Source organism: Dermochelys coriacea, chromosome 1, assembly GCF_009764565.3.
Source record: "Dermochelys coriacea isolate rDerCor1 chromosome 1, rDerCor1.pri.v4, whole genome shotgun sequence".
NCBI classification, from domain to species: domain Eukaryota; kingdom Metazoa; phylum Chordata; order Testudines; family Dermochelyidae; genus Dermochelys; species Dermochelys coriacea.
Window position 1 is genome coordinate 47,001,130 of NC_050068.2, and position 12,913 is coordinate 47,014,042.

Below are 12,913 nucleotides of genomic sequence, written 5' to 3' on the forward strand. Positions count from 1 at the left end.
AATATATCAGAGGGATAAATACAGGAGAGGGAGAGGAATTATTTAAGCTCAGCACCAATGTGGACACAAGAACAAATGGGTATAAACTGGCCACCAGGAAGTTTAGACTGGAAATTAGACAAAGGTTTCTAACCATCAGAGAAGTGAAGTTTTGGAATATCCTTCCAAGGGAAGCAGTGGAGGCAAAAGATCTATCTGGTTTTAAGATTCTACTGGATAAGTTTTTGGAGGAGATGGTATGATGGGATAATGTGATTTTGGTAAGTAATTGATCTTTAAATATTCAGGGTAAATAGGACTAATCCCTTGAGATGGGATATTAGATGGATGGGATCTGAGTTACCCAGGAAAGAATTTTCTGTAGTATCTGGCTGGTGAATCTTGCCCATATGCTCAGGGTTTAGCTGATCGCCATATTTGGGGTCGGGAAGGAATTTTCCTCCAGGGCAGATTGGAGAGGCCCTGGAGGTTTTTTCGCCTTCCTCTGTAGCATGGGGCATGGGTGACTTGAGGGAGGCTTCTCTGCTCCTTGAAGTCTTTAAACCATGATTTGAGGACTTCAATAGCTCAGACATAAGTGAGGTTTTTCGTAGGAGTGGGTGGGTGAGATTCTGTGGCCTGCGCTGTGCAGGAGGTCGGACTAGATGATCAGAATGGTCCCTTCTTACCTTAGTATCTATGAATCTATAAGGCATAGGGGAGAAGGGCTACACCAGGGACACGCAGCAGTGCCATGTGAAAATAAAGGAACTTTGCCAAGCATAGCAGAAGACAAGGGAGGTGAACAGTTGTTCTGATTCTGCCCCACAGTTATGCTACTTTTATGAGGAGCTGCATGTGATTCTTGGTGGCAACCTCACTACTACCCCAAAACACTCAGTGGATACCTCCCAGCAGCCAGAGGCGACAGCGAGCAACAGCAAGGGAGACATTGTTGATCAGGAGGAGTAGGAGAATGAGAGGCAGGCAAGCAGAGGATCCATTCTCCCCCATAGCCAAGAACTCTTTTCAACCCTGGAGCCCATCCCTTCACAGAACCAGTTGGCGGTGGAGCATGATGCTGGGGAAGGCACCTCTGGTGAGCACACATTTCCAATCAAACTGTAGGGGTTGTATGCTATTATTTTTTATGTTTAATCTGAACAAAAAAGTAGATGCATGGGGTATCGGAGGCCCCTCCAGTTATGCAGAGGGTGTTCTCTGAAAAAGACTGTTTATGTGCATGGGGACGGCCCAGGAATCCCCCATTGAGATCTCTAGGAAGCTTTCATGGAGGTACTCTGCAATCCTTTGCGGAAGGTTTCTGGGAAAGGCTGCCTTATTTTGTCCACCACGGTAGGACACTTTCCTGCACCGCTCCAGTATTAACTCTGCTGGCCTCACTGCAGCACACAGCATTGCAGCATAAGGACCAGGTCTGTACCCAGACACTTGCAGCATTTGCTCCTTTGCCACCTCTGTTACCCTCAGGAGAGTGATTTCGCATAGGGTCCCCTAGAGGAAATGGGGGAAGTTTTCAACGCTAGCCCTTAAACCGCAAACAGTTCAACAAGTAATACCTCCACTGTTCGGTGAAATCTGGGTCACACAACCACGCTTTCCCAAACGTGCCATGGCTGTGGTTGGAAGAGAATCACTGAGCATTGCCAGCAGCATTGAAATAAAAAAGGGGTGAGAGGGAGGCGGTTTCTTGTTTGTCTCCCTTCCCCCCTCCCCCACCCCAACCACTTTTGTAAAATAAAAAAACTATTTGGGGGGCTTTACCCTGGTGCCTGTCCTCCAGCACCATCCAGGTTTCTAGGGGAAAGGGGCTTTTCTCAAATTCCAAGCTGTGCTCCCAAGGATGTCTTCACAAAAGCAGCAGCCCAAGATGTCTTGCCCATGCCTCGTGGCCTTACTCATCATGGCTGGAGCAGCAAACCGACTCTTGCAATAGCCAGCGGCTGTGATTACGTTGTGGCTTGCAGTGAAGTGTACGGAGAGGGGTTTTTTTTATTAAAAAAATTAACCTTGCACCAGAAACAACGCATGCACTGTCAGTGCTACCCTTGTGCATTGCATTCCTTGCAGCTGAAACCTTGGATGCTAGAGTCCCTCTGCAGCCTATGCCGTCATCGCCCAGCTCTACATCCTCCTCCCCACAATGTCCTATGAGGCCGGGGGGGGTGGGGGATGTGTTCGGTATCCCTTGCACTCAGTACCAGGGGAGGGTACAAGGACCAGAAGGTGCCCATTTCCACACTTTTGATTGTTATTGCAGTGCGTTCCTCGTTTCACCCCCGGCAGTGTTATCAGCCCTATCGCCCCAGGTTATCTTACTCTTCTTTGCTGTCTCTGTGTGTTTGTGTGCATAATAAAACTAAACCAATTGAGGAGAAAGGCTCTTTATTCATTCAACACACGGTGGTTGATGGGGGTGGAGTTTACAGGAGAGAAGATGCAATGGAGGGGACAGTTTGGTAAGGAACAACACAGATAAGTGTCCCATTACTCTGGCTCATTGCTGAAACTAGTTTTCAAAGTCTCACCGAGACACACAGCTCCTCGTTGTGCACTTCTTATTGCCCTGGTGTCTGGCTGCTCAAAATTGGCTGCCAGGTGATCTGCCTCAACCCCCCACCCCGGGGGAAAGTTTTCTCCCTTTGTTTCACAGATATCATGGAGCACACAGCAGGCAGGGGATATTGCTTTCACTGAAGTCTAACCTAGTAAGCAAACAATGCCAGCGACCTTTTAAATGTTCAAAGGCACATTCCATCCCCATTCCGCACTTGCTTAGCCTATGATTGAACCAGTCCTTACTGCTGTCCAGGCTGCCTGTGTACGGCTTCATGAGTAGGGTGACCAGACGTCCTGATAAAATCAGGACTGTCCCGATATTGAGCAGTTTGTCCCGCGTCCCGAGCGAAGTACGGTCGGGATGCCATTTGTCCTGATATTTTGTTTCGGGCCTGTGGTTTTGGTTTTTTTTGCTTACGTGGAGGTGACAGGCAGGGGGCGCACCTTTTCAATTGTTACACTCACCCGGCACATCCGGGTCTTTGGCGGCACTTCGGCGGCAGGTACTTCAGTGGCTGATGGGCTTCAGCGGCATTTCAGCGGCAAGTACTTCTTTCTTCATCAGCAAGATTTATTTCCTGCCGCCGAACGTGCCGGCTGAGTGTAACAATTGAAAAGGTGCTCCCCCTGCAGCGGTCCTGATGTTTTGGATTTAGCATCTGGTCACCCTATTCATGAGCCATGCAAGCAAGGAGTAGGCTGGGTCTTCCAGGATCACAATTGGCATTTCAACATCACCAATGGTTATTTTGAAGTCTGGAAAGAGAGTCCCAGCTTGCAGCTTTCTGAACAGACCTGTGTTCCTAAAGATGTGCGTGTCCTGCACCTTTTCCAACCATGATGTCAGCGAAACTTCCCCTGTGATTCACCAGCACTTTCAATACCATTGAGAAGTCCCCTTTTGGTTTATGTACTCTTTGGCAAAGTGATCTGGTGCCAAGATAGGGATATGCATTCTGTCTATTGCCCCACTGCAGTTAGGGAACCCTGCTGAGGCAAAACCATCCACTATGTCCTGCACGTTGCTTAGAGTCACTACCCTTCTTAGCAGAAGTTTGTTGATGGCCCTGCAAACTTCGATCACAACAGATCTCACAGTAGATTTACCCACTCCAAATTGATGCCCCACTGACAGGTAGCAGTCTGACGTAGTAAGCTTCCACACAGTGATCACCACTCGCTTCTCCACTGTCAGGGCAGCTGTCATTTTAGTATTGCTGCACTTCAGGGCTGGGGAAAAGTCTTCACACTGATCCTGGAAAGTGTCCTTATGCATTCAAAAGTTCTGCAGCCACTGCTCATCAGTGCTTGTTTTCCAGGCCCAGAAACGGCGCTCAACCGTGTCAAGGTGATGCGTGATGGTCACCAGTAACTGCAAATTGCTCCACTCTATGTCTTCCAGCAGGGCTTCTTACATGGCATCATATTGTTCCGCGTGGCAGCTCCTATATCAGCTGTGTAAATACTGCAGGATACGGCGCGTGGTGTTTGTAATGCTCACAACAGTGTACAGCTGAACGGTATCCATGCTTTTTATGCTATGGCGTCCATGCAGGTAACCCAGGCTTATGAAAAAAGGCTTGGTTTGTTTCCTGTTCATTTCAGGGAGGGGGGGGGAGATAAGTGCATCATGGGAGGCTAACACCATGTTCCCATAACCACCCATGCCAATGTTTTGGTCCCATAAGGCATTGCAAGCTCAACCCAAAATTCTGCTCGTCTGTGTCTACGTGCACTGTGGGATAGCTACCCACAGTGCAGTGCTCCATGCATCAATGCAAGCCCTGTTAGTCAGGATGCACTCTGCCGACACAATGAGCATAATGTGGACACGCAAGATCAACTTGCTTAAATCAGAGGCTCGATGTTGACTTACATGAAGTCGACTTAACTTTGTAGTGTAAACATGGCCGGACAATTATTTCTCTTATACTTCTGAATATTTAGTAAATCAGCACCTTTTTGAGAGCAAAAGAAATTAACTGTGGGAGAGACCTAGCACCCATAAAGAAGGATTCTGACAATGGTCACAAACACATAAGAGGCTCCTGAGCTCATTAGGTAAATTTTGCTCTGAGTGGTGCATTGTGTTTTACATTTCCAGGCGTGCCTTTGATTGGTTTTGCCTTTTTCCTCTTTCTGTGAAAAAAAATAAAATACCATTGTTACTCAGACTCACCTTGCCTAACTAGAGAGATCTGCAGGTTTTTTTCCCCACAGCCAAACAAACCATTCTTTTGCAGAGTGTGCATGCTATAGCATCTATTGTACCAGGTTCTTAGCAAGCCTGAAGCACCAGGCCACATACAAAAATGCATATAGTACTATCTGCTTGCACATACACTTATCAAAATAGTCTGTGTACATCCTTTTTTATTGTAGTAAATATCAAGCCACCTCGTGGCTGTATACATGCACTCTCTGAATCCTTCGCTGTACTAGGAAGAAGCCAAAGAGTTCACTGTCAAGTCACAAAGAAAACCATTTACAATGGTAGAAATTGGGGCTATAGGAAGCTGGTTTTGTTCTGATGAGAAGCTGAAGCACAAAACAGTGAAGAGATTATAGTAGGAAACTCTGGCCCTGTAGAACAAAACTCCTTTGAGAACTCCTAAGAGAGTAAAGACCTGTCCACCCTGGTGCTAAGCCAACCTGAAGTTCAGAATGTTTTTCACTAATAATTTAGCCAAGTTCAGTGTATTTGCTTCCAAGGGCAGTTTCAGATGTCCACATGAGCCTTCCAGGAGCTACTGAACGAACTCACTGAGATTCCTATACATTCTTCCATTTGTGGGGCATAGTTAGTCCCCTGTCCCAGTTGTCAAAGAAGCCAAGGGTCTCAGCTTCTTATCCCATAGATCTCAAGCCATCCATGCCCCTCTTCTCTCCTCGGAGCTCTGATGCACCTGAAGATGTTAACCTCTGGTCTGTTACAAAGATCTAAATCCTGGGTAACTCAATTGATTTCAGTAGAGTTACCTGGGATCAGGGCTGGATTTACACCTTACGCACCTCTTGTTACAGCATCTTCAGCACCCCCCTGCCTCCCCATGTGGCCCTGCCTGGAGCTCCCCTCCCGTGTGGCCCTGCCTGCAACCTGCCTATATCCTGTGTCCCCACATGGCCCTGTGACCCCTAGCAGCCCTGTGTGGCCCACTCTGCCTCCTAACTTGGCTCCAAGAAGGCTGCTGTGACTTTTCACTTGAAGAAAAAATGTACCCGCCACCCGTCTGCTAGCTGTTTGCTGTCACCACCAGACCAGTCAGCTTCAACCCACACTGGTTCTGGTGCCACAGCGGCCTCCGATGGGTGAAAGGCATATCTTCAGCACATTTTTTGGAGAAAAAAAATTCTGCTTCCCTTAGACAAGAGTTCTGCGCATGCTGCAAATGTCACCTACGGGGAGGGGGTACGACGTGAGACAAGCGGTGTGTGGGGCGTGTCAGCAGGGGATAGGGAAGCTCAGGAGGCTCCCTCCTTCCTGAGAGCTCTCCAGTGTGGCCAGCAGCAACAAGGCAGCAAAATAGCCCAAAATACCACAATTTGCAACTGCTAAAAAACTCGGGCAACTGACAGCTAAAAATAGCCCAGAATGGGCTTCAGATAATTACCCAGGATTCCAGGCAGCCGTGTACGGCTCATGCTGATAAGCAGGCACTGCCACAATTTTATTAGTACTGGTACCCGAGCTAGCAAGATTAAAGGTTGCTCAGCTATGTCTCCACGAGCTCCAATCCACCCTGTGGTTGCGGTGTACATATACCCTAAATGTCAAAGGACTTTCAAGAAAGTGAGGAAAGAAGGTGGCTCAGAAGGAGACTGGCAATAGCTGATGTACCACATGGCACTTGTAATTGTCCAACAAAGGCCTGGACCACACACAATTTTTGGACCACTTTAGCTATACCCTTTATATATATATATATCTTTAGAAAGAGCAGTACAATCCCCACTGTGGATGCATTTATACTGGTATCTAGGTGCTTCTATCAGTATAGTATAAATATTCTCCTAACTTTAAGCACCTTTATATCAGCGTTGTGGCAGCATTGGATATACCATCTCAAGAAACAATGGTGTAAGCACCAAAGCAGCTCAGTTACAATGTGTCTTGCTGCAGCATTGCAAGCAGCTAAAAAGTCCAATTCTCAAGTGACTGTCCTTGCCACAGATAATGCAAGCGCAAAGCGCAGGGCCAGAGGAAGCCAACCAGTATAACTGTGGCCACAGTTGTGCTTGTTCCTCTTTAACTATGTCATATTGGTTTTCTAAACAGACTATCATTGTTTGTATTGTGGTGGTGCCCCGGCGCTCTAGGCCTGGACCAGGACCTCATTGTGCTGGGCGCTGTATAAACACAGAGCAAAAAGACAATCCCTGCCCCAACGTTTAGCTTACAGTCTACATAAACAGTTATAGTTACAGTGGTACAAAAAACAGCATGTAGAACAGCCACTATGATTTCCTATCTTGTTTGCCAGATTCCTAGCTTCCCAATCCTCTGCAAATCAACCTTTGCACTATGCAGTCAGTTGACTTCATCTCTCAGGTAAGTTTCTCAAGTCTCTGAAGCCTGGTGAAGCAGCATAGCACACAAATTGGAACTTGGATGTTTGGTTTGTTATTTTTTACCTGTTCAGACTTGTTTTTCATCATAGAGCCAGAATAAATTTAACAAAAACAGTTGCTTAAAAAAATCACCCTCTTCAGGGTGGGATTTGCAAAAGTGCTCAGTGTGGGCCTAGCTATGTTCCTATTGAAGTTAATAGTAAAACTTCCATGATTTCAGTGGGATCAGGGTTAGACCAATGCTGAGGGCTTTCAAAGTAGATGAAAGGATGATACAGAATGTGAATAAAAGTAAAATGATTCCCTGGATGATTGTAAAGCTTCTGACTTAGTCCCATGTTCCAGCCAAAGTACTGGCTGGACAGCAGTATTAAAATTCCCCTGGAAAACCGTCAGTACTGTGTGTTTACACTAGCAGGGGCCAGAGTGTGCAAAATGCATATGGCTCTCAGTAAGGACCCAGTGGGAGCTCCTCAGAGGGCACAATCCCTCACCCAGCTTCCCAGTATATAGGAAGAAGCGTGCATGCTGCACCATTGCTTTGGATAACACAGCCTCTGCTTCTCCCATTGTCGTCAGATGGTTCCATAGACCAGTGAGGGCAGGAAACAGACATGGCACTGCCTCCTTTCTGTCTCTTTTAAGGGTGATGTGGGTCCCCATGAGATGCTAGGAGGAAGCAGTCCCTGCACTGCTCCAAGCGCTGGCACTATTAATGGCTATAGCCATTGCACAGGGATAGAGAGGAGGAAAGATGTCTTGGGCTCACCTTTCTTTAGTACATGGGGCTAGGCCAGGGACAGTGTGCAGTTAACTGTTGACTGTGCCAAGCCTCTTGCCCGTACGCTGGCCCCTTGTAACAGGAGTGGATGCTGAGGAGAGCTGGGGTGTCTTGTATCATTTGAGAACATGGTAGTGCTGGTATCTATTTGAATACATTTTTCTATAAATTTGGTATATTAAATTGGGGTTGGATGGGAGTAACTGAGGTCACAAATTGGCTTCTTCCCTTGATCGTATCATTTGCATTACTGTAGCTGAGACCCCAGTCAGAGATCAAGGCCCCATGAAGCTAGCCACATATATTGAAAAGATGGTCTCTGTCCCAATGGCCTTACAACCTTATTCTTGTTTTTAATGTGTAGAGAAGAAATAAATAACCCACTTTCAATTATAAAGGTCTTCCCATCTTGAGGGTACCTTTAGAACTGCCTCTTTGTGCAGTTAAGAAGAGTTTCAACATACACGTTCCTTGCTTCTTATTGGCTACCAGAAGTGTGCAAGTGCCATCTAGTGGGTGTCTGTGATATGCCTTGTAGGCACCAGCGAAGGAGACATGATCACCAGAGAGCTCAGTGTGAGCAGTTGTGGTCAGTGGTGTGTAGAGGGTAGATTATTTTTCATACATTTCATTACAAAGAGTGAAAGTTTTGTTTTAGCTAATTTCAAGAAAATAAGAACCTTGTAGCTTTACACTGAACTGTTTCTGCAATTTGTGAATGGTAAAAATTGTTTGTATGAATGTCTTTCATGGGCCTACAGACTCCGTGGGTTGCATTCCACCACACCTATTCTGTTATTTATTTGTAGTGCAGTCACATCTAGAGGCCCTATTGGCCTAGGTACTGTATCAACATATTAAAGAGACAGTCCCTGTGGCATCTTGATTTCTTTCTGGTTGCCTTGACACTCTGTCACTCCTTGGCAGGCTACTAGTAGTGTGAGAATCAGGTTACGCTGGCTTGTGGCCCATTTACATCTGCTCCTCACCCACGTGCACTACAAATCTTATCAGTGTCTAGGCCTACGGAAATATTCTGGGTTCAGTAAAGTTATTGTTTGACTCACAGTATGTGTGGGCTAACTAGCAGCCAGCCAGCTGTCTAGCCTCAATAGCCTCATTTACACTGGTGCAAGTCTGTAAGGATTACACTTCTTGTGATTCATACTATGTAGGGCTCAGGGTACTTTGCATTTGCTTACTCTTCATGAAATTGAGGAAAAATTAAGTTAGATAATTGCATACAGTCCTAATCCACTACAGATTGTGCCAGGTGCTGCATAATGAATAGGGCTTGTTTCTCATTTCTCACTAAGAGCTCTTGGCACTGCTTTGAAAATTCAAAGCAGCCTTAAAATGATGTAAATGGGGCCCTGATCCTGATCCTGATCAGGGTTTCTGAGTACTATTATATGACAAATAAAAAATTGCAAGAAATACTAGGAAATGACCAATTTACGGTTGCACATGTCACACGCTAACATTTTGTTCAGCTTTGGAGTTCCAGTCAAAATTAATTAGCAAAACGTGGACTGGCTATCCAGCAGGATGATAAAAGCAGGAGACCTAGAACTGAAGCTGTTGTGCAGTACATGCTACAACATCAAACCTGCTATGGCAGTGCCACAACATTATACGAGAAGGCCAGAATTAATGCCAGGCTACACTGTGGCTGGTAGGAGAGTGAAGAGAACATCCACACCAGCTGGAGTGCCAGAGTCATTCTTGCTGTCTCAGCCAGAATTCCTTCAGGGTTACTGGGGAGAGCTCATCTGAACAATGTCAGTGACATCCTTTAACAGAGTGCAGTCGGTTCTGCACTACAGTATGCACTGCAGTCTGGGAAAGGATGTCACCCCCCTGCACTGGCTCAGCTCCATAGGGGAAGGAGGTGTGACCAGGGCTTTTGGAAAGTTTAATGATGTCATCAGAGCTGTATTCTTCTGCTCCTTATGTTCAAGGACGGGAAAGGAGAGTGTGGCTGGCCCATACACTTTGTGCTCTATCTGCTTCCTCTCACTCACTGTTGCCCTTTACCTTTGACACGTATCGTGCTTCAGAGACATTTATATTTGATCATATAGGGACTGTAAGGGGCCATTCCGACACTAAGAAAACATTCATTTCAAGGGCATTTCTTACTGCAGAGACAGAGTTTGCAAAAAATGGAAAATCATTGCAGTTTCGGTCATAACACACTGGTGGAAGGGTATAACTCAATCGGCCTCTCTAGAAATAACTTCTCATGCAATGACAGTTAAGGAATTTCCCAAGGCACCTAGTCAGATGTTTTGGAGATGTATGATCAATAACTGCATATCTGAATGAATAATTAGCTACTGAGGTTTTGGTCTGAGCATTTATACTTGCCATTTCACTATAAATAAGGTCTTTGTTCTCAAAGAACTGTTGTCAGAACGGTAATATGTTTCAGATTTGTGATTTGCTTTCTTTCTGCCTGTATATATTAATTTTATCTCGTGTGTATTATTTTATCTATGTAATTATCAGACCTGTTCTTTAGCAGAAACAATATAAATTCAAACAGGGAATTAGGTGTCAGGGTGAGGCAGATGCTCCTGAGAAAATGATGAATCTATTCTGAATTGCTCCTGATTGTCCTGAATAAATGATGGCCTCATAATGAAACAAGTCATTGAGCAAGACCCCTTGAAAGAGCACTTCTTCTGATTAATTATGACCCCCTCATAACAAATACTTATTCTGCAGAGGAGCAATTACTTAATTTCTATTCAACTATTTGGAAATCCAGTCACTGTAAGAATGGGAAGATCAAGATGGACACACAGAGATATTGCACCACTATTGCAAATGAACTCTGCCAGGTATTAAAGTTGTCAGGCATTTATCTTAGCCGAAAGAAAGGGAAAAGAAAGAATACAGAAAAAGAGTTGTAAGCATATTTTGTCCTCCCAGATGTGCACGTAACTCCAATTGACACAAATAGGAATGGGACAAACACACATGACAAGCTCTCTAGCATTCCTTTCTTCTCCCACATCCCATAGGGTGAATTATAAATCAGGTGGAGGTGGGGTGGGGTGTGTGGAGAAAAACACTGAAGGCTTGTCTACAGTGCAAAGTTAAGGCAACATAAGGTAGCTTACGTTGACCCAAATATGGAGGTGTACACACTGCAATGCTTCTCCCTCTGCTTTAACTCTCCTGTTACCTATGCTTAATTTGTAATGAAAGAGGTGCCAGAGCTCAAGCAGTTAGGTGCCAGGGCAGCGGGGCTCAAGCAATTATTTTATTTTCATTACTAATGCAGCAAACCGAGAGGTGCCAGGGCTCTGAACTGCCAAGCCTAGAGGTGCCAGGGCTCAACCCTGGCAAGCCCTGGCACAAATTAAGCACTGCCTGCTACACTGGTATAATAAAACCACCTCAACAAGAGATACTGCATTGCTTTTAATTCACCCTAAGTGGCTTCCAGGAGGTGTCCCACAACCCCCACCATGATTGCTTTGGTCACTGGTTTGAACTCCACTGCCCTGCAGCCAGGTACACAGGTATGCACTCCTCCCCTTTCAACGCCCCAGGAACTTTTGGAATTGCTCTTCCTGTTTTCGATGTGGAGAGTCACATAGCAACTGCCCAACCAAGCATCCTTGCAGCAACCACACTCCTGCCTGGAGTACATGGGAGGTGGTGGATTTCCTGGGTCTGTGGGGAGAGGAGGCCCTACAGCAAGGGAGGTGGGTACCATAGGCTGGGGGAGGCTCTGCCTCCCCAAACAACCAGGTGTGGTCCCGCCCACGCTCCACCCCCAGTCCTCCCTTCCTGCTTCCACTTGCCACATCGCTTCAGTCTAGCTAGGGGTGGGGGCCGGCAGCAATGTGGGGAGGGCTCTGGTCTGGGGCGGAGGGCGCAGAAGGGGCAGGGCCTCAGGCTGAAGGGACGGGGGACTAGGCCCTAGCCTCCCACCACCCGTGGTTGACGCGCCGCCCATGCTCTGCAGGCACAGCTCCATTCCAGCTGCAGGAACTGGCTCGGGGTACAGAGGAGAAGGGCTATGATAGGGACATGCAGCAGCGCTGTGGGAAAAAATCAAAGAGCTGCACAGTGGCAGAGTTAGAGTTAGTGGGGCCCTGTGCGTGGCTTCATTTTCGGTTCCCCATCGGGACCCAGCCAAGAAAAATAACATTCTTGCTTATCTCCCCCACATTTTTCATTCTTTTTTTCTTCCTCTTCCTCCTATATTATAAGTAATAGGAAGTAAATGTAAATAAAGTGAGGTACCTTGATTGTTTTTGTAGTCTAACTTTTTTTTTCACAGATCACTTGTAAATTGCTGAGGATCTCAGCCCACTTCTCTGGGCCGGCCAGCGGGGTGGCAGCGGAGCCTGCAGAGGGCACAGGGCGGCAGCTGGGACCCCGGGCACCCTGGAGGCAGTGCATGAACGGAGCCGCCATGGGGCTGGAGAAGGAGACAGGAGACACCAAGATCTTCATGGCTAAAGACAGCTTCGGATGCCCTGGAGGCCCCGCGCTGGCTGGCCCGGAGAAGCGGGCAGAGACCCACGTGGGCTGAACACCCACCTGAAGGTGAAGGGTGGGCACGGCTCCATCAACAGCCACCTGAGTGCCCCGCTGCCTCCGTGTGCTGATCTCTGCTCACCTCCCCTGGCTGCTGGGTCCTTGCAAAGCAGGCGGCTGTGATCCCCCTTAGCCGCTGTGGCTGTGCTGCAGCCCCAGGGCCTGGGCTCGGGGACCTCCCTGTCTCCCCAGGAGCCCAGGCGGTTCTGTGCTCCTAACAATATGTTTTAACATAAATGGCGTGGGGCAGTAGCTGGGACCCCGGGAGTGGGGCAGCAGTGGAGCCCTGCATAAAATGTGGGGGGTAATGCAGCACCCCCCACACCCCTAATTCCCGCACCTATGTTTTGGGGCCCCCTGTCGTTGGGGGCCCCATGCCGAGGCATGGTATGTTTTGGGGTAAATCCACTCCTGGGGCTGTAGCAGATGTAATAGAAGGCAAGG